The 26363-nt window shown below is 40.2% G+C and overlaps 1 protein-coding gene across 1 annotated transcript in view; it reads left to right on the top strand.

The window, feature by feature from the left end:
- Window positions 1–26363, top strand: part of SUPT3H (SPT3 homolog, SAGA and STAGA complex component) — an 883959-nt gene that overhangs the window by 685288 nt on the left and 172308 nt on the right. The window lies entirely within an intron of this gene.

The raw sequence follows: 26363 nt of genomic DNA, 5'->3' as shown, positions 1-26363 counted from the left end.
TAGTAATGCCTTTGCACAATGCAGGTACTTTAGGCAACATCATATAAATTAGAATATGCATGGTTATTTTGAAGTTTAAATATTGTGTGAAAACAACATGATATAACCAGAAATGAATCTGTAAAACAGACAGTTAAAGATTGTAGGATAAAAGCAAAGTTTTTTTTTTTTTTTCCTCAGAAATTGTAAATCATATTTAGTCTGTAATTATTCATTGATTGGAAGCTTAGGTCTGTATGGTCCTACACAAGAAAAATATAGAAATAAAATGTGCCAAGGTACAATGATGGAAAACCTTAAGCGTCACTAAATCATGCACACATGGAAATATTGGAACAGGATACATGTTTTTTTTTTTTTTGTTTTTTTTTCTAAAAAAAAAAACAATCATAAACTACCAGTTTTTTTCCTTTCAGCTCATAATTTGATGCCCACCATGTTTAGCATATTGACAACAAACGGAAATGGCCTTGACAATGTGTGGGTTTATTTTTTTTTTTAGATGCTCCTCTCCAGTTTTGTCACACAAAGTGCACTGGTCAGGTAGAAGACATAATGGGAAACTTTGTTAAAATTATTTTAAGTCATTGTTTCTCTACCATTTTCATTCCTTTTGGGCTTTACCTGTATATCAGTATTTATTACAAGTATTTGTAGTGCCCACAGGGCATTTCATATTGTACATTCACATCAGTCCCTGCCCTCAGGGAGCATACAGTCTAATTCTGGCCATACACTATACAAAAAATCAAACTCCTTTTCGAAAAAACGAACACTCGGCTGTGAGAGCAAACTATTTTGCCATCATGTAATGACCAATAAATCATTCAATGGACATAAATCAATCAGTTTTTTTGTTTATTTTGTCACATATACTTAGTGCAAACAGTTTGGATGAGAAACACATTAAAGCGGTTGTAAACCCAAAAACGCTAAAAAAAAAAACCTGCAAGACAAAGGCATAATGAGCTAGGCAATAAGGCAGGGGTGTCAAACTGGCGGCTCTCCAGCTGTTGTGGAACTACAATTCCCATCATGCCTCTGCCTTTGAGATTCATGCTTGTAACGGTCAGCCTTGCAATGCCTCATGGGACTTGTAGTTCTGCAACAGCTGGAGGGCCACCAGTTTGACACCTGTGCAATAAGGCATCGCATACTAGCTCATTATGTATTACTTACCTTTGAACGAAGCCCCGACACGGACCCCCGGACATCGCTGCGGGCGCTGCCATGATCCCTCGGCGTCTCTTCCGGGTTCGGCGGCTCCAGCGCTGTGATTGGCCGGAACCGCGATGATGTCACTCCCGCAAGCTCCCGGCAAGCAAAACTGAAGGTCCCCCCGGACCTTCAGAGCGCATGCGCCGCTCTCGTGAGCGGCTGCATGCACTGCAAATATCTCCTAAACCGTGCCGGTTTAGGAGATATTGATTGTACCTACAGGTAAGCCTTATTATAGGCTTACCTGTAGGTAAAAGTAAAAAAAAAACATGATACTACCGCTTTAACCTTTCAATTTATCATTTGTTCGGCAAAAAATTTCCAAATGTGTCCTTCATTTTTTTGGCTCAAAAACATCAAAACAGTTTACTGATTTGTGCCCAATAACTGTCTGAAAAACGAAGGAACTGTCCAAATGACAGATTTTGGAACGATTTTTCATGTAGTGTATGGGCACAATAAGTTCCCTGTCTCACACGCATACCTACACACGCTAGATGTAAAGTGGTTCTAAATTCCAAATCTTTTTTTTACTTTGATTGATTCTCTGCCTTAAGGTAAAAAAATGCCTCACTACCTGTCCTGTTTGGGCTGTCTGGCTTTAAACACTAACCTTGCTCCATGTCACTGCTCCAATATTGTTGCACAGAGCAAGTAAGTATTAACTCTTCTTTATATGAAAAAAAAAAAAGAATAAGAGGGCGCCAACTAAAAAAATGTGACAAAAACACCACTAATTATGAATATTTATTTTAAAAAAGTGCAGCAGCCCCTTTAAGTTTCAACAACACAATGTAAAACAATGAAAAAAGGTAGATACTACTCATTTAAAAGTGAGGATATGAAAAACCATCAAAAAATGTGTATCAATATATGAGTGTGAGAAACTTGCAAAGATAAATTTATAAATGTTGAAGCAAAAAAAAAATTTAAAACCTTAAATTTCATATAATGTCTGTCTCTAAATATTTGGCATCCCAACACCGTGCTCAGAAATAGTGAAATAGCATTTCTTCTTCTATTCAAAACAATGTGCATCACCACACGTGATAAAAATGGTAACTCACCAAACCTTATTGGCCCATAAAGCCTGATAGGCCAAATATTTAATAACGGACTTAGTATGAACTTTATGGTTTTGATTATTTTTTTGATTCAACTTTTATATATTTATCTTTGGACATTTCTTACACATATAATAAGCATTTGTTGGATGGTTTTTCATATACTCATTTGAAGGAGTAGCACCTATCTTTTTCATTTTGTCAAACTACCTATTTTTTATAAAAAAAAAAAAAAAAAAGTATCCTTTAGTATCACTTTAATTCAGTCAAGATTCAAAAAACCTACTGGCATGTCTTTGGGGTGTAGAAGGAAACTGGAGGAAACCCACACAGGGAGTATATGTAAATTCCATGAAAATAGTGTCCTTATCAGGATTCAAGGGATTACCAGGGACCCTAGGTTGCGGGGCTTACCACTAAGCCACTGTATTGCTCCAGTACGTAGGACCTTTGTATAATAATCTTACCATGCTAGACCAAATTCCCCAAATCAGACTTGGTGAGTAATGCTGTTTTGATGCATGCAACGGTTGAGCTGAATTCAGGTCACCTGTGTGTTTAATTATCTTACTAGCTTTACATTTTTTTAAATGATTAACAAGTAAATCTTTGCTGTTTTTAAAGCAAGCTGTACTAAAACAAAACCTAGAGGTGCCTTGTTTGATAAAGATTTACCCCCCTTCCCCTTCCTCCATCCTCCTGCATGTGTGTTGCTAACAGTTTACAGAAGACAGAAGGAGAATTGAACTGGTAGGACCCTTGATAACCGTTTTCAGTTTCATTACATTTTTATTGATTTTTTTTTTTTTAAACATGGTTACAGAGATTTACAGGGTTATGTGATTAACATTCAACATACCTTGATGACCATTTTCAAAGGACAGAGACAGGGTAATAAAATTGATAAACTATTATTTTTGCAAATTTGCCTATAATGCGCTCCTCCCTGTATTAAATGTGATTAGGTGCTGTAAGAGCCCTGATCCCTTAACTACTTAATAACTAGAATGGTATTGGCAGCTATTCTTGGCTTGGCACATTTACAGTGGATTATTCATGATACCACAGCACAGACGGTATGAAACGGAGACAATGGATTGTGTATTTAGAAAAGATTAAGTGCCATTCTTGAGCTGTGATTACAGAGTGTACCATGCAGTGCTGTGCTAACAGATTACCCAGAGAGATTTGGCACTGCTGCCTATGATCTGTCATGATAAGGCTAAGAGTCCTTCTCCTCACCGCTTGTATTCATTATACACATAGCACTAAGTTGTGTCTCTTATACTCACTTCACACCCTTATTATTATGTCATTCAAGTGTTTAAATTTTCTCCAGCAGCTCCTCGTGTTTGTTAGTCTGGCAGAGACCATGCTTTTAAAAATGTTGCGAGAATGATTACAGCTATTGAAATCTGTGTATAATGTTAGAAAGCAGAGCAGGAAGCAATCTGGCCAATTGCAGCACTGTATTTGTGTGCTGGATTATCTGGCTGTGTATGATGACAATAATGGTACATAGCTGCCAGAATTTTATCATTTTTAATTCTCATGTCTCAGAGAACTTTGTAAAATAGAATGCAGTCATGACTTCTAAAGATACCTTTATATCAAATATTAAAGCATACTTTTTATTGTGCATCTGAGTAGGGCTTCAGACATTTTTCTCTTGATTCTTGTGTAGAGAAACCCCTCTTTCATGTTCCTGTATATGTAAGTCCGGTCAGCCATCAAACAGTGGACTTGCTAGGACAGTAGTAAATGACGAAGGTCATTATGTTAAAAATGTGTAGACGTTATGTGCCTTTGTCCATTGCTCAAGGATGGTGGGGTGGTGGTGTATCCAAGATGCTTTGATCTGTTAAAATGATCATGTTTGCCTCTCTGAGAGAAGAACCTGCGCTTTGTCTCCCTACTAGTATTGACCCTACTAATCTATTCAGCAGTGGTTGGTCATCTGGGCCTTTTCCAGGGGGTTTGAATAAGGCTTCTAGCAGCATTAGGAAGATGTGGTAAAATACTTTTTACATGAAATCTTATAGGCCAAAATTTTTTATGGAGTAGGTACACTGAGGAGTCACCTGGAAGAGGGTTGTCTAGGACTCTTAATGTTTGTGCCTTGACCCCAGTTCAAAACTGGGTAAAACAGGACAGTCCCAGCAAATATGTAAGAAGGTGCGTTTCTGGCCACCACCTCTTCAGCATGGGTCTGACGTGTGGGTATATCTTTTTAAATTGAGTAAAACTCTAGAGCATCAGGTCATTTAATTTAAAACAGGATTCCTGATTTCTTGTGTTAATGGAAGATGTGTGAGACAGAGTATTTTGTCCATTTGGTGGGGAGAGAAAGTACATCCAAGATTTGTTTTTCGCATTCCTTAAGATAATAAAGTTCAGATTTCAAGGTGTGCAAAAGCAATTTATACATCGCTGAAAGTATGTGATCTCATGGGTGGGAGAAATTTGGTTACAAAATTCAGTAATTGTGCTTATCTACAATAATTCATTGAAAATTTCCCATACCTCTCTCAGGTTGTCCAAGGGCTGACGTTTTCCCTGGGTCATGAATTTAAAACGGAAGAAAGATTCACCTGGATTGAACCACAAAAAGTCCCCTAAGGGTATAAGTGGAGAGAGTTAAGAGGAGAAGGTGCCAAACAACTTAAGCCTATCCTAGATCTTAAAACTATGTGGTGTTAAAAGAGATGTAAATTCCAAGAGAGCTCTGTGTTGTGCGGACGACCCATGTTGCATGACCCAGGTTCTACCTGCCTGGGTTTCTTCAGGAGACACACATAATTTATCTTTACATTTATCTGTACATTGCAGAAAACCCTCTATTGGATTTAGTACTGTACACCTAAGCACAGATCCTACTAACCTGGATGCTTTGTTAGACCAGATGAACTGCAGGAAAGATTTATCCAAGTGGGAAAATAATTTTCTTGGAGGCGTGATATGTACCATTTGAAACACATATTCTAGAGATTCTAGGCAGGATCTTCTTTTTTCTAGTATAAAGAAAAAGTGCAGAGGAAAAGCAGCACGCACAATATTAGATAACCAATATAATAAACATAGAAACAAGTGCTGCACTTATCCAAATAATAAAAGTGCAATACAAAAGCAGTAAATTAACAAATGTGCAATCAGACACCAACATAAGTGTAAGAACAAATCCACCACTCCTGGTTATGAGTCACCTCCCCAAGTATCACATGTATGAAAGGGAAGACAAGAGCCAAGTGCTCCAACAGTGTAAACCTGCGAAGACTTTTATTTAAAAAATGGATAAAACACTCACATACAGCGGATAAAATAAGTTTTGAACATGTCACAATTTTTTTAGGTAAATATATTTCTAAAGGTGCTAGTGACATTACATTTTCACCACATGTCGGTAACAACCTATGCAATCCATACATACAAAGAAATCAAAGCAAATAAGTTCAAAAATTAGGTTATGTATAACAAAATGGATTGACACAGGAAAAAAGATATTTAACACGCTAACTGAAATTTATTTAATACTTGATACAAAATCCTTTGTTGGTAATGACCGCTTCAAGATGCCTTCTGTATGGAGAAACTAGTCGCATGCATTGCTCAGGTATGATTTTGGCCCATTCTTCCACACAAACAGTCTTTAAATTGTGAAGGTTCCGTGGGCCTCTTCAATGAACTCTGAACTTTAGTTCTTTGCATAGATTCTTTTTTTCTTTTTTTTTTTTTTTTGACAAAGAATTTTATTGAGCACATAAGAGAAAGTACATACAGTACAATACAAATATCACACCTTGTTGTTAAAGTTGACCAATGACCAATGCGTACACAAAAAATAGTAAGTATTTAACAAGTTACGGAGCATGGAGAGCAGAGCAGTAAATAAAAAAAAAAATCATATAAACACAAATAGTTGTCAAATGGGAAAAAGTGCATTACACTTACATCACAAGGGAGGTATGTTTTACTCCCATTATATATAATTTGTAGAATTCAGTAATAGCCGTATTCTATGTGGGAGCAGATAGGTCAGACAGAATCAGAAATAAAAGAAAGAAGGAGAGACAGGAGAAAGAGAAGAAAAAAAAAAGAGGAGGAGGAGGGGGGGGGGGGACAAAAATATAGGGAATTAGCGGGACGTGGGTAAATCCAGGGTTCTGTCTGTACTCGCTTCCCTCCCGGGAATGAGGTCCATCTTCGGCAGCAATTTACAGACCAGTTTGGTAACTTAAGGGTCATAATATTTAAAGGGCTCAGTATTTTTGAAGTAGGTCCAACATGACCAGGTTTTCATGAATTTTCTTTCCATAGATTTTCTATTGGACTCAAATCAGGGGATTGGCTGGGCCATTATAGCAGCTTTATTATTAGCAGCTTTGGACCAGCTTTGCTGGCTTTCTGAGATTATTCTTTATTGTGGACACAGGTATCCTGGAGAGTATTTGTACGACATATTCATTCAAATGAATGCTTATGAGGGAATGATGGAGCAACAAAGGACAGAAGAAGGCAGGAAGTGATTGAGGCAAGAGGTGATGGAGATGGGAGGGGATGGAGACTAGAAGGATTAAAACTGCAGGGGGTGGAGGCAGGAGGTGATGGAGGGATGGAGAGTGGAGGGGGTGGAGACAGGAGGAGATGGAGGGATGGAGACTGGAGGTGATAGAGAGATGGAGACTAGAGGTGATGGGGAGATGGAGACTGGATGTGATGGAGACTAGAGGGATGGAGGCAGGAGGTGATGGAGGGGAGGGTACATTTTGGGTGTCGTGTCAGTAAATTTCAATCTGGTACGTTGGCAACACTGTGGCAGTGTCAACCAAGCAGACAAAATAACTTGATTTCTGAATGTGGATAAGTGTGATGTCACCCGTTACTCGTGGCTTCAGGAATAATCAAACTAAATTACTTTTAAGTACAATTGTATTTACCATACCTGCTATTTGCCAATCACTAGTCTCAGAAGTCCCATTATATCTCTATATGATATTCAAGCCATGCTCTTTGAACTTAGTTATTGCACAAAGAAAATGCCCTTGACCACATATGATGACTGCCACATATTAGGACTGTAGAGAGGACTGTGTGTAACATGTACAAAGAGTGGAGGGGGTGGAGACAGGAGGAGATGGAGGGATGGAGACTGGAGGTGATAGAGAGATGGAGACTAGAGGTGATGGGGAGATGGAGACTGGATGTGATGGAGACTAGAGGGATGGAGGCAGGAGGTGATGGAGGGGAGGGTACATTTTGGGTGTCGTGTCAGTAAATTTCAATCTGGTACGTTGGCAACACTGTGGCAGTGTCAACCAAGCAGACAAAATAACTTGATTTCTGAATGTGGATAAGTGTGATGTCACCCGTTACTCGTGGCTTCAGGAATAATCAAACTAAATTACTTTTAAGTACAATTGTATTTACCATACCTGCTATTTGCCAATCACTAGTCTCAGAAGTCCCATTATATCTCTATATGATATTCAAGCCATGCTCTTTGAACTTAGTTATTGCACAAAGAAAATGCCCTTGACCACATATGATGACTGCCACATATTAGGACTGTAGAGAGGACTGTGTGTAACATGTACAAAGAAAATAGTCACATAACTTTTGCTAAACCCTGGTGGTAATATTACTGTTGTCATAGTTGGTAATAGCTAAATGACATAAGGTAGCTTCAATAAATTTATTTAAAAACAATTATTACATTTTGGAAGGGAAAAAAACTGTTGGAAATTGGCCCAAACACAAAATGCTATATGGAAGCTTTAATATTCCATATCAACCTTTTTTTTTAAATGTTTTCAATTTTCTCAATATAATTTACCCCATCTTTTTTTTTCACCATAGCAAAACCAAACTTAAGAATCACCCAAAAATAAAGGAAAGAAAGAGAAAAAGTTAAAACTTAAAAAAGAAAAGAAAATTTTAAAAAATGTACAGATTTAATGCTGCCTCAACATGACATTTGCCTTTCACCTTTCTCTTTAAGTTGTTAAAGAGCATTGAATCTGTATTTAGTTTAAAAAAACATGATTCAAACTGCTTCCAAACATTGCAGCTATACAAAAGACACTCCCTCGCTGGTAGTGATTAGCATATTATTTGATCATTGTTTTAAAAGAAATGTGTAAGTCAGGCAACTCTGGTTAATGAAAGAGACAAAAAAATATATATATATATATATATATATATATATATATATATATATATATATATATATATATATATATATATATATTTTAGAATTTAGGTAGGCCTGACTGCAATTCAGAGACTTCTCCTTAAAACAAACATAAAAACGATGCTTTAAAGTGGTTGTAAACCCACCTTAATAACTTTTACCTTTAGGTAAGCTGTATGGTCTTGGCCACCGTGCTGCAGCTCAGTTTCAGGGTCTTGGCAATCTTTATGTACAGCAACAATTCTTTTTTTCAGATCCTCAGAGAGTTCTTTACCATGAGGTGCCATGTTGAACCTCTAGTGACCAGTATGAGAGAGTGAGAGCGATAACACCAAATTTAACATACCTGCTCCCCATTCACACCTGAGACCTTGTAACACTAACGAGTCACATGACATCGGGGAGGAAAAATGGCTAATTGGGCCCAATTTGGACATTTACACTTGGGGGTGTACTCACTTTTGTTGCCAGTGGTTTAGACATTAATGGCTGTGTGTTGAGTTATTTTGAGGGGACAGCAAATTTACACTGTTATACAGATCCCTCTCAAAAAATTAGCATATTGTGATAAAGTTCATTATTTTCTGTAATGTACTGATAAACATTAGACTTTCATATATTTTAGATTCATTACACAGAACTGAAGTAGTGCAAGCCTTTTATTGTTTTAATATTGATGATTTTGGCATACAGCTCATGAAAACCCAAAATTCCTATCTCATAAAATTAGCATATTTCATCCGACCAATAAAAGAAAAGTGTTTTTAATACAAAAAAAGTCAACCTTCAAAAAGTTATGCACTCAATACTTGGTCGGGAATCCTTTTGCAGAAATGACTGCTTCAATGTGGCGTGGCATGGAGGCAATCAGCCTGTGGCACTGCTGAGGTGTTATGGAGGCCCAGGATGCTTCGATAGTGGCCTTGAGCTCATCCAGAGTGTTGGGTCTTGCGTCTCTCAACTTTCTCTTCACAACATCCCACAGATTCTCTATGGGGTTCAGGTCAGGAGAGTTGGCAGGCCAATTGAGCACAGTAATACCATGGTCAGTAAACCATTTACCAGTGGTTTTGGCACTGTGAGCAGGTGCCAGGTCGTGCTGAAAAATGAAATCTTCATCTCCATAATGCTTTTCAGCAGATGGAAGCATGAAGTGCTCCAAAATCTCCTGATAGCTAGCTGCATTGACCCTGCCCTTGATAAAATACAGTGGACCAACACCAGCAGCTGACATGGCACCCCAGACCATCACTGACTGTGGGTACTTGACACTGGACTTCAGGCATTTTGGCACTTCCCTCTCCCCAGTCTTCCTCAGGGTCCGTCCACCTCTTCTCGTTGTGCAGCCTATTCATTCAGAAATTTCTTTCTGTGTCTTACCCTCTTGCTTGAGGGTGTCAATGATGGCCTTCTGGACAGCAGTCAGGTCGGCAGTCTTACCCATGATTGCGGTTTTGAGTAATGAACCAGGCTGGGAGTTTTTAAAAGCCTCAGGAATCTTTTGCAGGTGTTTAGAGTTAATTAGTTGATTCAGATGATTAGGTTAATAGCTCGTTTAGAGAACCTTTTCATGATATGCTAATTTTTTTAGATAGGAATTTTGGGTTTTCATGAGCTGTATGCCAAAATCATCAATATTAAAACAATAAAAGGCTTGCACTACTTCAGTTGTGTGTAATGAATCTAAAATTTATGAAAGTCTAATGTTTATCAGCACATTACAGAAAATAATGAACTTTATCGCAATATGCAAATTTTTTGAGAGGGACCTGTACAAGCTGTACGCTCACAACTTTACATTGTAGCAAAGTGTAATTTCTTCAGTGTTGTCACATGAAAATATATAATAAAATATTTACAAAAATGTGAGGGGTGTGCTCACTTTTGTGAGATACTGTATAGATAGTTCATACACCTCTATTATATCACACAGACACACACATTAATTGAGATTGAATCCCATACATTCTGGATAGAGAAAGCTCATGTAATTCCAAATAAATGACTAAGGCTCCTTTCACACAGGCGGACCGTTCAGATCTGGCGGACCTGGACGGACACCCCATGCATCTCTATGGGGCATCGGATGTCAGCAGAGACATGTCCACTGACATCCGATCTGTCAAATCTGGACGAATGGAAACCCTATTTTCCATCCGTCCAGCGGATCAGTTCGAATGGGATCGGATGAGAAAGGACAGACGGTCCGTTCCCATCCGATTCCCCCATAGAGAACAGCGGGGACCTCACAGCTGTGTCTCTGCACGGCTCGATCCCCCGCTGAAAAAAATGTCCGCCTGACAGACTCCGTGAAAGGGGCCTAAGTTTTTCTGCAAACGGGAGAAAAGAAACAACAAACACACCCCCCCCCCCCACCCCCCAAAAAATAAAAATAAAAACAAGCAAGAGTAAGCTTCTGTCCTAAGAAACACTTGTACCCTATATCTTTAAATATTTATGCCAGTCTTCTGATCGTTTGGGGAAGATAACCTGTAATATTAATTACCATGTTTGAATACCTAGCCTAATATATATTACCTTTGTTAGGTGTGTGTATTTATGTATATATATGTCTGTATACATACACCTGCTTTATAGGTTTATACTTTTTCATGAGCTCACTGAACCTGGAAAATATGACAAAAAGTTATTACCCTTTTCCCTTTTTTTGATACACAAAGAAAGCAAATACCACATCCTTACATTTCCATTGGTATATGGTCACTGACATTCAAACTTGGATCTGGTGAAAATAAAAATCTCAGATCATAGACATCTGAATCACACATTAGATCTGGTATTTCCTCCGCTGTTTCTACATTGCTTATATTCAAGTTTTGTTCTCAGTAAGGAGTTCTAGCAGATAACATAGATAGATTGGGCTCCCCTCCTGTATTTTCTGTTTGAATGTAACAGACTTTTTTCTGTGGAACCTTAACAATTTGATCAATAGATTTGTTTTATTTCATTCAGCTCTTTCCTACACTGTACCCCCATCTGCATGGCATGCTTCATATTTTACCTTAACCACTTTACGACCGCTCACTGTGCCTCTACTGCGGCACAGTGGCTCGTTATCGTCCAGCGATGTAGACCTACGTCGCTGGACTCCTCCCCCTGTAGGCGTCACTCGCGCACCGCCGGAGGCGCGCTCCCGCTGTTTTCATTCACAGTGGGAGTCGGGCCAGGGGAGGAGCGCCGGCGATCGCCGCCGCTCTTCCCCGATCGTCGGGGAATCTAGTTTGGAGATCCGCCCGCCTGTGTAAACCGAGCGGGCGGATCTCCTAAGTGACAGGGAGTGACAGATCGGAGTGTTCAGCATAGCTGAACATCCGATCTGTCCCTCACTCACTCAGTCACCCCCCCCCCCCACACGTCGGTAAGCACCAGGCATACATTAACCCCTCCCTCTCCAATAAAATTAACCCCTTCCCTGCCAGTGTCATTTTTACAGTAAGTGCATATATATAGCACTGATTACTGCAGTAATGTCACTGGTACCCCCAAAAGTGTCAAAAATGTCAGTCAAGGGTCCGATCTGTCCGCCGCAATGTCGCAGTCCCGCAAAAAAAATCGCAGATCGCCGCCATTACGCGTTAAAAAAAACGACAAAAATGACAGAAATCTTTCCCTTAGTTAGTAAACGCAATAACTTTTGCGCAAACCAATCAAAATACGCTTATTGTGATTTTTTTTACCAAACATAGGTAGCAGAAAACAAATTGGCCAAAAATTTAAAAAATTTAGATTTTTACATATTTTTTGGGGGGAATTTCATATAAAAAAATGTTAAAAATATTGTTATTTTTTCAAAATAAACGCTCTTTTTTTGTTTATAGCGCAAAAAGTAAAAATCGTACAGCTGATCAAATACCACCAAAAGAAAGCTCTGTTTGTGGGAAAAAAAGGACGTAAATTTCGTTTGGGTACGGCGTCGCACGACTGCGCAATTGTCAGTTAGTTGCACAGCGCCGAATCGCAAAAAGTGGCCTGGACGTAAGACCGCAAAATCCTCCGGTGGTAAAGTGGTTAAGAGCATGTTGCGATAGTTCCATCATTTTATTGGTATTTTCCCAATTAATCTGAATATGAGACTTCAGTAGTTCAATCTCATTTTTTAAGAGAGTTAATTTTTGTATGTAACTCATTCCTTCAGAACTGATTTCCTGTACTGTAATCTGAGATCTCTTTCAATGGTATTTACATCCAAAGGGGCACATGAGGATATTTGCCTCTGACTAGTAACTGCAAGGCCATGTCTATTGATCTTATCTTTCTAGGCATTGTAATGGTTAATGGTGCCTCTTTCCGTTTGAAAAGGTTTGCCAATTCTCCTGTAGTGTGACTTGCTAAACAGGTATTTTTGTTTGTACTCTGGTGATATATCTTTGATTTTTCAGACTTAGACCTTCTGAATGAATGGAAACACTTGTGCATACAGTCCATGATGTATTGATATGAATCTCTGAGAGGATTCATAAAAAAATCCACATTTAATTTTACATTTTGGATGGGCATTAGATATTTGAAGGGTTTTTTACTCTGGGTCCTCTCTGTGTCCTTTTCTCCGTTTGCCTACATAGTAGGCTGACCATAGCCTGTTTGCATAAAGAAGTGGATTCTCATTATTTTTCTGTTTTGTTCTATATGCTGCTATTAATCCTAGGTCAAAAGGATGTAATATTGTTAGTAATTCATCTACAGTTTCATTGTAGTCTGCTCCCTCTTCTTCATCATGGTATGGTAAGGAAGATCATGTGTCAAAGGTAACTGTTAATAGTAAAACTTTTACCTGATCTCTGGAGTTGGCAACCCCCAGCAATTTACATTGTTGCAAGACATTGAATGAAATGTTATGTGCACTACTGGCAATAGTTTGCCAATATTGTTAGCTACAAGTAGCACATTTTCTAAACACTGTCTGTCCTCCCTATCTAGCTTTTGTGCTGTGCTCCCAATTCCTGTTGATCTGCATACCCGCCCTTCCTCAGATGCAGGAAACCTCTTCAAATTTGTTTTTTAAATAGACTGAATCTTCATGCATAGAAACATTGGGGAACAGATCTTTTCATCTCATTCTCATGCATCTGGACTCTTCACATACAAATTCTATATTATATTTAGCTTTTGATATATACCACTAAAGTTATGTGTTCCTCAGTATATTAACAGTAGACTCCCTATTGATTACACACTGTAAAACACAGATATTAAAGTGGAAGTAAACTCCCCCCCTCAAATGCTCCTTCTTAATAAATCCAGTCTGATAAAGCTTTCCATAACATTCTGCATTATTAAAGCCAAATATAAATATTTGATTCTCGCGCTATTGGATTATAAATAAAACTAATAAAATAAAAAATCCTTCTCAGGTGCTGAAAATACTGAACTGATTACCCAACCAGTATAAATTAATATAAATAAAAAATAGTGTATCGCATGTGCTCCAATATTCATACTACTCACACAGGTGTAAATCAATAAATAAAAAACATACATAAACAAATATTGTATTAAAAAAAGTTCTCCAGCGCTATGGTGAATAATTAACAAAAGTGCAAAATGTGCTAGGACAAATCATATACAGTGCCTTGCGAAAGTAGTCGGCCCCCTTGAACTTTGCGACCTTTTGCCACATTTCAGGCTTCAAACATAAAGATATAAAACTGTAATTTTTTGTGAAGAATCAACAACAAGTGGGACACAATCATGAAGTGGAACGAAATTTATTGGATATTTCAAACTTTTTTAAAAAATAAAAAACTGAAAAATTGGGCGTGAAAAATTATTCAGCCCACTTAAGTTAATACTTTGTAGCGCCATCTTTTGCTACGATTACAGCTGTAAGATGCTTGGGGTATGTCTCTATCAGTTTTGCACATCGAGAGACTGAAATTTTTGCCCATTCCTCCCTGCAAAACAGCTCGAGCTCAGTGAGGTTGGATGGAGAGTGTTTGTGAACAGCAGTTTTCAGTTCTTTCCACAGATTCTCGATTGGATTCAGGTCTGGACTTTGACTTGGCCATTCTAACACCTGGATATATTTATTTGTGAACCATTCCATTGTAGATTTTGCTTTGTTTTGGATCATTGTCTTGTTGGAAGACAAATCTCTGTCCCAGTCTCAGGTCTTTTGCAGACTCCATCAGGTTTTCTTCCAGAATGGTCCTGTATTTGGCTCCATCCATCTTCCCATCAATTTTAACCATCTTCCCTGCCCCTGCTGAAGAAAAGCAGGCCCAAACCATGATGCTGCCACCACCATGTTTGACAGTGGGGATGGTGTGTTCAGGGTGATGAGCTGTGTTGCTTTTACGCTAAACATAACATTTTGCATTGTTGCCAAAAAGTTCGATATTGGTTTCGTCTGAGCAGAGCACCTTCTTCCACATGTTTGGTGTATCTCCCAGGTTCTCCACAACAGTATCTCGGCCCTGCCTGGTGTGTTCCTTGTTCTTCATAATGCTCTCTGCGCTTTAAACGGACCTCTGAGACTATCACAGTGCAGGTGCATTTATACGGAGACTTGATTACACACAGGTGGATTCTATTTATCATCATTAGTCATTTAGGTCACATTGGATCATTCAGAGATCCTCACTGAACTTCTGGAGAGAGTTTGCTGCACTGAAAGTAAAGGGGCTGAATAATTTTGCACGCCCAATTTTTGAGTTTTTTATTTGTTAACAAAGTTTGAAATATCCAATAAATTTCATTCCACTTAATGATTGTGTCCTACTTGTTTTTAATTCTTCACAAAAAATTACAGTTTTATATCTTTGTTTGAAGCCTGAAATGTGGCAAAAGGTCGCAAAGTTCAAGGGGGCCGAATACTTTCGCAAGGCACTGTATTTAAGCATAGAGAGGTAAGCAAGCATTTCAACACATATTTATTGATTGTTTAACCACTTCTGGACCGGAGGGATTTTCCCCCTAATGACCAGGCCATTTTTAGCGATTCGGCACTGTGTTACCTTAACTTACAATTGCACGGCCGTGCGACGCTGTACCCAAATAAAATTGATGTCCTTTTTTTCCCACAAATAGAGCTTTCTTTTGGTGGTATTTGATCACCTGTGCGATTTTTATTTTTTGCACTAAAAACAAAAAAAGTGACAATTCTGAAAACAAAACAATATTTTTCACATTCTGCTATATAACATTCCCAAATAAAAATGTAAAAATCTAAATTTTTCATCCTTTTAGGCCAATTTGTATTCTGCTACATATTTTTGGTAAAATAAATCACAATAAGCGTATTTTTATTGGTTTGCACAAAAGTTATTGCATCTACAAACTAGGGGAAAGATTTATGTCATTTTGATTTATTTTATTTCTTTTTTACTAGTAATAGTGATCTGCGATTTTTAGCGGGACTGCGGCGCACAGATTGGTCCCCTACCTGACATTTTTGACACTTTTGGGGGGATCAGGGACATTACTACAGTAATCAGTGCTAAAAATAGCACTTTTACTGTAATAATGACACTGGCAGGGAAGGGGTTAATACAGTGGTGATCAGTGGGTAAAGTGTGAGCCTAGGGGGTGTTTTCTAACTGTATGGGGGAGGGACTTATAAAATGACCACAGAGAGGATCACAGGTGATCTGTGATCATTTCAGGGAGAACAACGCTCAGCTGCGTTTACAACAGCAGACTGTCCTCTCTCAGCGGGGAGCGATCGCGCGTGCCCAGGGGCAATCGCGGCCGCCAGCCCTGTGGATCGGCACCCCTGCTGCCTAGTGGGGACTGCAGCGCTCTCCCCCAGCACCGCTCCTGCGAACAGACGACCCTATATGTAGATTCGCGCAGCCGAGCCAGCCTGGCGCAGTATATATGTGGCGGGCGGTTGGCAAGCGGTTAATGTGTTTTTGACACAATCTACATGATGCAGCTGATCTCCTTGCTCCTGTGGCACATGCACATGCAATGTTCTGATGTTTACACCCCCTGTGACGTTGCAAGCCACATGGGGTGTTTCAGGAACTTGTGAACAGCACTGTAATATCACGGGATCTCGGAGCAGTGCCTCAAAGAGGAGATGCATATAGATGAATAGACTGATGGCACAATGAGCGTGCCATTAATCGGGCGAAATATGTGCATGCGCCGATTACATAATGAAAAGTGCAGATTATAGGCGGACTGAGCAGGTTAGAGTTGATTGACACACAGCAATTTTTTACAGTGTGTATTACTGATTTAAATGGGGAAAATTTATCTGGGAGAGTTTACAACCACTATAACTACTTGACATCCGCGCTGTAGCCGTCATTCTGAATTGCCCGAACCTGAATTGCCAGGAGAGCGTACATTGACGTCCTCTCTGCAACGAGCGGCCTGCGCTCTCCCTGTGGAGCGAGCCCGGCTCGCTCTGTGATCAGCGAGTCCATGAGACTCGCCTGATCGGAGATCAGGGGCAGTCCCGCCCCCTTACCACATGATCAGCTGTCAGGAAATGACATCCCAAAGAGCAGTCCCAAAGAGGAGAGAGATAATCTGTGCCCCCAGTTCCACCTACCAGTGCCCACTAGTGCCACCTACCAGTGCCCACCAGCATAAGTTTCCCCTCCCAGTGCCTATCATTGCCCATCAGTGCCACCTATTAGTGCCCATCAGTGCCCATGAGTTTCACTTATTAGTGCCCTCCAGCGGCACCTATCAGTGCCCTTCAGTGCCGCCTTATCAGTGTCACCTTATCAGTGCCCATTAGTGCAACCTATCAGTGCCCATCAATGCAGCCTATCAGGGCCCCTCAGTGCCGCCTCATCAGCGCACATCAATGAAGGAGAAAAATGACCTGTTTGCAAAATTTTATAACAAACTATAAAAACAGTTTTTGTTTTTTTTTCAAAATTTTTGGTCTTTTTTTTGTTCAGCAAAAAATAAAAACCCCAGTAGTGGTTAAATACCACCAAAATTTGTTTTAAAAAAAAATTATAAAAATTTAATTTGGGTACAGTGTTGCATGACCGCACACTTGTCATTCAAAGTGCAACAGCACTGAAAGCTGAAAATTGGCCTGGAGGGGGAGGATTTAAGTGCCCAGTAGGCAAGTGGTTAATTATAGTCCATTTCTATATTAAGCATATACTGTAAAGCACTCAATGTTAATTTTTAGCATTGAAATGAAAACCCTTCCTTAGTGTGCCTTTTGTAAATATTGCAACCCTTTCAGATATTGCTGGAAGAGACCACCAAATTTGCATCCAAACTGTGGTCGCCATTTGTTGCCTAGGTTATGTGTAAATGTGCATACACCTCAATCATTGTAGTAGTATCAACCTATACAAAGAGATCTTACACAAAAGAGGTAGTTCCATCCGCAAAACATTTATTGAAAGGGTTACATAATATATACAAATTACACACTAAACAGTCAGGGGCGGATTAAGAGCATTATGGGTCTGGTGCAGAGGATTTTGGTGGGCCTTAAAGGCTGTGTGCCGTCATGCGCTCTGAGGTGAAAGAGTTTAGCTGCACAGGCCAAATGCTATGGAAGTCCTAGGCTTCCATAAGAGCCCTGCATTGGCATGCGTGGTGTGCCCTGAAGTCAGGTTGAGGGGCGCAGCTGTGCAGACCTAACACAACATTACAGAATCTGAATACCTGGCTTCCATTAGGACTGCCCACAGTGCCCATTATTAAACCCACCACCCGGCCCAGGTGGTGCATGTGTAATGCAGGACTGGTCAGGCCAGGGGAGATCTCTCCCTGTCGGCCCATTGCTTTCCATGCATGGCCTGTCCATTTTGGGCCCAGAGCCACATCATAGGGTGGGTGTGGCCAAATTGTACAGTGGGAGGGCCCTAAAGATACATTGATAAATAAAACCAGGAATGCATAACACACAAGCACAGGGTTCAGTAGAGCATAATACACAGAGTGCTGGGTTCAGTAGAACGTAATACACAGAGCGCTGAGTTCAAGACAGCGTAATACACAGAGCGCTAGGTTCAGGACAGCATAATACACAGAATGCTGGATTCAGGACAGCGTAATACACAGAATGCTGGGTTCAGGACAGCGTAATACACAGAATGCGGGGTTCAGGACAGCGTAATACACAGAACGCTGGGTTCAGAACAGCGTAATACACAGAACGCTGGGTTCAGGACAGCGTAATACACAGAACGCTGGGTTCAGGACAACATAATACACAGAGCGCTGGGTTAGGAGAGCATAATATACAGAGTACTGGATTCAGGAAAGCATAATACACAGAGCGCTGGGTTAGGAGAGCATAATATACAGAGTACTGGATTCAGGAAAGCATAATACACAGAGCGCTGGGTTTAGGATAGCATAATACACATAGTGCTGGGTTTAGGACAGCATATTACACAGGACAGGTTCATGACAGCATAATATGCAGAGGGCTGGGTTCAGGAGAGTGTAATACACAGTGCTGGGTTCAGGACAGCATAATATACAGAGCGCTTGGGTTCAGAACAGAGCAATACACAGACCGCTGGGTTTAGGACATCATAATACAGAGAGCACTGGTTTTAGGACAGCATATTACACAGGCCAGGTTCAGGACAGCGTAATACACAGAGGACTGGGTTCAGGACAGCAATAATACACAGAGTCTTGGGTTCAAGAGAGCATAATACACAGAGCGCTTGGTTCAGGACAGCGTAATACACAGAGCGCTTGGTTCAGGACAGCGTAATACACAGAGCTCTGGGTTCAGGACAGCGTAATACACAGAGCTCTGGGTTCAGAGCAGCGTAATACACAGAGCTCTGGGTTCAGAACAGCATAATACACAGAGTGCAATATTCAGAGGTTTGCTATGCAGAGAGAGCACTTCTGTTCCCACATCCAAAGCTCACTCTGCACATCTCTGTAGTCTGCAGCCACTTCCTAACCCTCCCTCAACATTCTGCTGCTTCAGCTTTGAGCACTGCTTTCCCACTGCCCTCACCTTTGCACAAATAGACCTCACTCTCTCTCTCCCCCCCTCCCCCTTACCTCGGAAGCTGCCAGTATTAGCCTCCCACACAGTCCATTTGTGGCTCTGCCTCTTCTTCACTGGGCAACGGCAGTGAGATCGTCCAGCAGGGGGCGTCAGCATTTGAGCTCCAGTCTTTTTCTCAGCCAGCAAGCCCTCTCTGATGCCCATAACACATCCGTGCCCTGGAAGCTGTCTCTGTGCTGTTTAGGGAGTTTCTGAGGGAGCAGCGCGCTGTCACTTGTAGCACAGAAGCCAGGCTTCTGTGACAGAAAATAGCGGTAACAGTGAATCTGGCCAGCCGGGGCCTGGTGCTGCAGCTCCAATAGCCCCTACATTAATCCGGCCCTGTAAACAGTATTTACAACACATTAATAGTATAAGTCCCCTGGCTTATATGATATTTGCAAATTACCCACAACAACCATATTTACAATACAATGTACAATTATGGAGTTACAGTAGTTTACCTTTCCACTTCAGGTTGGGGCATGGTGACTGCTGTGTTTCCCCACACAAACGAGACTCAAAGCTTGGTGACAAAGCCTTATACCCCCCCCCCCCCCTTTCTGTACTGTAGCAAATATAATTCTCCCTAATTGGTTACTGTACCTAGCAAACGTATATTGGGCACAGCCTGATTGGATGAGTCAAAGAAGGCTGCCGTTTTACTACACATGTGAAAACAAAAGGCCAGCCTTTGAAGTGGAACTAATTACAGTAACACCAACACAACACTCAATACTTGATATACATATATCTAATTACAATATTATTTACAGCTGTTAAGGGAGATTTCACATATACCCATTATGTAACATTGGTGTGTGATCACACATTTGTTAATTTATTGTTTTTGTATTGCACTGTGTATTTATTTGGATTATTGCAGCACTTGTTTCCATGTTTATTTTTAAAATAATAATTCTGCTAAGCCATATGAAGCAGATTCTGCCCCAGTGGAAGAGGTCAGAAACTATGGAGGATAGTAAAGATTCATAGTTATGAGCATTTAATGATTTTAAGCGTGGGGTCAGGATAATGCCAAGATATTTCTAGGCTTGGGAAGCTTGTTAAGTGGTAGCTAGACGTCATATAAATGGAAAAAATTAGTGTGTACACTTTTTAAATAAATTTCTCGTGTTTTTTTTTTTAGCTTCCAAATTGATAAAAAAATGTGACATTTTGGGATTTCTGGTCATTTGACACATACGTTTTCAATCAACCAATTTGACATTCATATTTAAAAAAATAAAATGCACACTGTAATGTAATGATCTGACACTGTACCTCTTTCTCTGTGCACTTACTGCACCATCTACAGGTCAGAGAATTTTGTTTTGTAAACAAATCTCCAGCTTGCATGTGATCACTACTGTATTTCTCTGAAAATAAGACCTACTGTTATTTTTGGGAGGGCTGCAATATAAGCCCTACACCGAAAATAAACCCTAGTTTAAAGTGTTAGTAAAATCCTAAAATCCACTCTATTACTGTTTTATATAATGTCCAATGTGTGTGTTTCTGTATTATAATTGTGTCAAATACCTTCGGTACAGCTCCGCTCGGAAATACAGGAACACAAACATTGGACATTATATAATACTAAGGGAAGAGAGCTCCAGGGGGTCACGGAAGGGCCGAGCGGGGCTGTAACAAAGGTATTTGTTACAATTATAATACAGGAACACACACATTGGACATGATATAATACTAATTATAGAGTGGATTCTAGGATCTTACAAACACTTTTACTCGATTCACACAGGGGATTCCTGACAGGCAGAAATGGAGAGGGGGAGAGAAGACAGCACATTTCACGATGAGACCTACCCCAAAAATAAGCCCTACTGAGTCTTTTGGTGTGTGAGACCTGCAGCTGCTAGTGTGGTTTTGTGTATTAGGGATTTTACACAGGTGGCACTTCACTTGCTGACCAAGATGCACTTGCCCAGTGGCTTACCAGATGGGATAAGTACTGTGTACAAATAAGCTTTCAGGTTTAGGCCAGAGGATTGCTTTAAGCATTTGGTGATTGTTAAGTTGGTGGCTTGGTTATTTACAACCCAGCTATGTAAAACATGTTTTTACCCAGAAGCCCACTCTCCTTTTGGAAAAGGTTGTTTGCTATTAAAGTAATCTTTAGCATCTGTGTCACCTCTGTGAACTGCTGTGGTCACATTCTGCTCTACCAGCATTCAGCGTTCGATGATCGGTGTACAGTCATCACAAGGTCATATGTAATTGTGTGCAAGGTTCCTATAATTAGACTATTTATGTTGTTCTTGGTCAGTGACTAAGCATCATTGGTTACTCTAAAAGAATTTTGCCTACTGTCATTTTATCTGTTCTTCTAGGAAATTTCAATCCTGATTATATCTACTTTTATTTTTAAAGGCCATTTTCAGCAAAAACTGATATTTCAGTGTTTATGGTCGCTGGGAAGCTGAATCAGATGTTGCGTTCTGTCTCAAGAAATCCAGTAACATGATTTCTTCACCATGTTGCCCATTTCTGGCCAATAGCTTCAGCATTTCAGTGCCAGATGACGCTGTCACACTCTGCTGTTGGATCCTCTATGACAGGGGTCTCCAAACTATGGCCCTCCAGATGTTCAGGAACTACAATTCCCATTATGCCTAGTCATGTATGTGAATGTCAGAGTTTTATAATGCCTCATGGGATGTGTATTTCTGCAACAGCTGGAGGGCCGTAATTTGGAGATCCATGCTCTATGGCATTAGAGGTAAATAATAGTGGGCTTAGCTTTGAGAGCATTACAGCTTTATAATGTCTTGGTAGTAGGTGCAGAGGCACACCTTACTCCAGGAAAACCTCCTTTTTGGTCTGATCTACAGTCAACTGGTGACTCTGTTTTTTTTTTTCATAGATTTGGATAGAGTGGGGGAATGTTAGACCCTCTGTCAAGTTATTATTACTGTATTGCACTTTTGTTATTGAAGAAAGAAAGAAAGTGAGGAAAAAGTAAGGAAACATCTAAAATGTTCATTGTTCCTAGAGGAAGAGGTAAGAGAAAAACTTCCAATGGTGACAATTATTTTAAAGCGGAGTTCCAGCCTGTAAAAAAAATAATAAAAAATACTGTAGCGGCTGACTTTGATATAAGGGCACTTACCTGTCCACGAATCCCGCAATGTCGGCACCCCTAGCCGATTCGTCAATCATATTTCGGTGCAGGAATTCCTCATCTTCACTAGGGGAAACAGGAAGTGATGCCTTGCTGCTTCACAGCCTGTTTCTTACAGCGCTGCGCATGCGCTGCACTTTCTGAATGGTCCTGCTGTCTTCTGGGACCTGTGTGTCTCCCAGAAGGCAGTGGGGGGAATTTTGTGCATCATTGTGCAGCTATCATACCCGGAAGTGGGAGCAGGTACCTTGTTTTGACTGGTATCCCCTCCCCCCCCCCCAAAAGTGTCAAATGTGGCAGTGGAGGGGGGAGGGTGCAAACAACCAGTGCTTCCCCTTTTGGGTGGAGCTCTGCTTAAAGGCAGGTACACACAGTCTGGTACACATTCGGCCAGTGTGTACAGCAGCCTGTCCAGCGTCTGTCAAACGGGCATGCTGGAAAACAAGCAGCCGACCAGCATCTGATCAGTACTCTCAGCCGATGGCTGCAAGCGCTGAATGGTGTTGTCAGAACACAATTGCTCAATGGGGAGTTCGCTGTACTAACAACACATAGTTAGTACAGGGAGCTCCTCAGTTTTTTTTTTTTTTCAGCCCGCTGGGCTGTGTGTACCAGGCTTAACAAGGGAATTCCTCTTACTTTGGGAGATTTCTCTTATTTCCTGTTGTGCCCCTGGGACAGGAAGTGAAAAGAAATGATAGATTGGCAGGGGCTTTAACCCCTTATCTACCCAAACCAGAAAAATTGTTAGCAATGCATACATTTTAATGGTTTATAAATACCCATTTGATATAGATTATATTCAAAATAGTCAGGGATCATCAACCTTTTCAAGCATATGAATTTCCTCATGTTTTCCCCTGCAGTCTGTCATGTCTTAAGTTTCCAAATATTTAGCCAAACATGCTGCCTGCACATGCAATGTAAAACATTTCGGCACAATGTGCTTCCAGTTAGCCGATATCCAGACACATATAATTATTGTTTAATGAGTGAATAGGCATAAACCCATATTATTTAACTCATAAAGTGAAGTCATTTCACAATTAGTCTCCAATGACCTCGTTTGCCAAAATGTCATCCCACCCGTTTTTTTTTTTTTCAAACACTGCATGTTATTAAGCGGTAGACTGTGCTATGTGACCAGGGGACAAAACTCACCTTTCTTACATTTAAATGCTTGTAAAATAATTAATATTTTGCCATCTGACAATAACATATAACATACTGAATGCAATATGAAACCATACCCTCCTTTAATTTAATTTTCCATTTTTTAATTGTTGTTACTCATTAAGTTGCATTAAGTCTGTTTATATAAAGAAGACTTTTGTGCTCTTGTCCAAGAGTGAGAAATTCCGGTGACTAATTAATTTTATGAGTTTTCATGTGTTTTTACTAAATACTCAGCATAGCTTTGAAAGGAGTTTCTAAGGTAGAAATGCTGTTTCCAAGCTGGTTTGAAATAATTACTATTTGTCTTTCTTAGTGTAATTTATTTTTATATTTGAGTTGGGGGGAAATTAATGATGCTATTATTTAAATGATATATATAAAATGGAAATTCAAACATATAGTTCTGTGAACATGTTTACGGAAAAATTCATAAGATATTACGTATAGTGCTAAAATGTTTACAGTTTATTCTAAAATTTAAAAGTATGATTTTGTTAGGACACTCTCCTACAAATGTAATTTATTTAAAGCTAAACTTCAGGCTGATGGCGAAATACATACACTATATTTCCAAAAGAATTGGGACACTTGACTTTACATGCACATGAACTTAAACGGCATCCTAGTCTTAGTCCGTAGGGTTCAATATTGAGTTGGCCCACCCTTTGCAGCTATAACAGTTTCTACTCTTCTGGGAAGGCTGTCCACAAGGTTTAGGAGTGTGTCTATTGTAAGGTTTGACCATTCTTCCAGAAGCTGATGTTGGAAAGAAGGCCTGGCGCTCGCAGTCTTCGCTCTAATTTATCCCAAAGGTATTTTATCAGGTTGAGGTCAGAACTCTGTGCAGGCAAGTCAAGTCCCCCCAAACTCGTTCATCCATGTTTTTATGGACCTTGCTTTGTGCAAGGTCCATAAAGACATGGATGAGCGAGTTTGGGGTGGAGGAACTTAGACACACTCCTAATCCTTGTGGACAGCCTTCCCAGAAGAGTTGAAGCTGTTATAGATGCAAAAAGTGGGCCAACTCAATATTGAACCCTATGGACTAAGACTGGGATGCCATTAAAGTTCATGTGCGTGTAAAGGCAGGCGCCCCAATACTTTTGATAATATAGTGTACATGTGTGCTGTCTTCCTTGCCAAATGAGTTGCAATTCTGTTTAGACAATCTTGTAATCACAGGGGGTTCTGAACCTGCACTTTAAGCATCACAGCATGGTCCAAAACACATCCCCAGCTTGCTGACTGGGGAGGGGAATCAGGTTTGCTATACTGCACTGGCTGAGGGAATTTTGGAGCACATGATTTACCAGCATATTGCTATATCTGTCATTGGCATGAAATGAAACAATCTATGTATTTGGTTTTGTCTGTGGTTTGGTTTCCTAATAATATTAACAGAGATGTATGGGATTCTTTTTTTTTGTCCCCATTCATACTTACCTAGGTGGATGCAGCATCATTCCCCCAGCGGCTATACACTGAGATACCACCCTTTGCACACACATTGGCCTTTTCCGAAGTGGATACCACCCTCTGCACACACAACTGTGCACACACATTGTTTTTTTCTTAAGGAGATACCACCCTTTGCACACACAACTGTGCACACACATTGGTCTTTTCCCAAGTGGATACCACCCTCTGCACACACAACCGTGCACACACATTGGCTTTTTCCCAAGTGGATACCACCCTCTGCACACACAACTGTGCACACACATTGTTTTTTTCTTAAGGAGATACCACCCTTTGCACACACAACTGTGCACACACATTGGTCTTTTCCCAAGTGGATACCACCCTCTGCACACACAACCGTGCACACACATTGGCTTTTTCCCAAGTGGATACCACCCTCTGCACACAGAACTGTGCACACATATTGGTCTTTTCCCAAGTGGATACCACGCTCTGCACACACATTGGTCTTTTCCGAAGTGGATACCACCCTCTGCACACACCACTGTGCACACACATTGGTCTTTTCCCAAGTAAATACCACCCTCTGCACACACAACTGTGCACACCCTTTGCACACACATTGGTCTTTTCCCGGTGAGGTGCTATCCCCATGTCATGCAGCATCTATAATACATCACACAAATTTCATATTGAACAATGTGTATCTTCTCTGCAGACATTACTCTGAGTCTTGCACAGCCATTCTCTGGGAAGCTCAGTGTACTGTTGCTTTTCCTCCCCCAGCTCTCGTGCAGCCGAGAACAGAGGGAATGCAATCGCTTATACAAAAGGGAAAAAAGATATTTGTAATGTTTTTTATATCTATACAAAAATTTTTTACTAGGTAATCATTTACAATCACTTTAAGTGCTCAGTGGCCATGTATACAAGGCTTTAAATAGTTTCCTAAAAACAAAATAGTTTTATACATACTTACCGCTTGTTAAAAATATGTAACTGGTAATAGTAAAGGTCTACAGTCTTGAGTTTTGCCATCTACATCCTCATTACTCTACTTTTTTGTAAGTGATTTATGCTTTTTATATTAAATGCTATTACATATTACACTATGGAGCCTCCTTTTTTTTAATGAGCCAATTACTAAGGAGCGTTATATGATTCATCTTCTGTGACACATATTAAGCCTCA

This window comes from Pelophylax lessonae (genome assembly GCF_965119305.1).
Source record: "Pelophylax lessonae genome assembly, chromosome: 3".
Taxonomy (NCBI): domain Eukaryota; kingdom Metazoa; phylum Chordata; class Amphibia; order Anura; family Ranidae; genus Pelophylax; species Pelophylax lessonae.
Note: the sequence above shows the minus strand (reverse complement) of the source record. Positions and strands in the feature narration are given on the sequence as shown.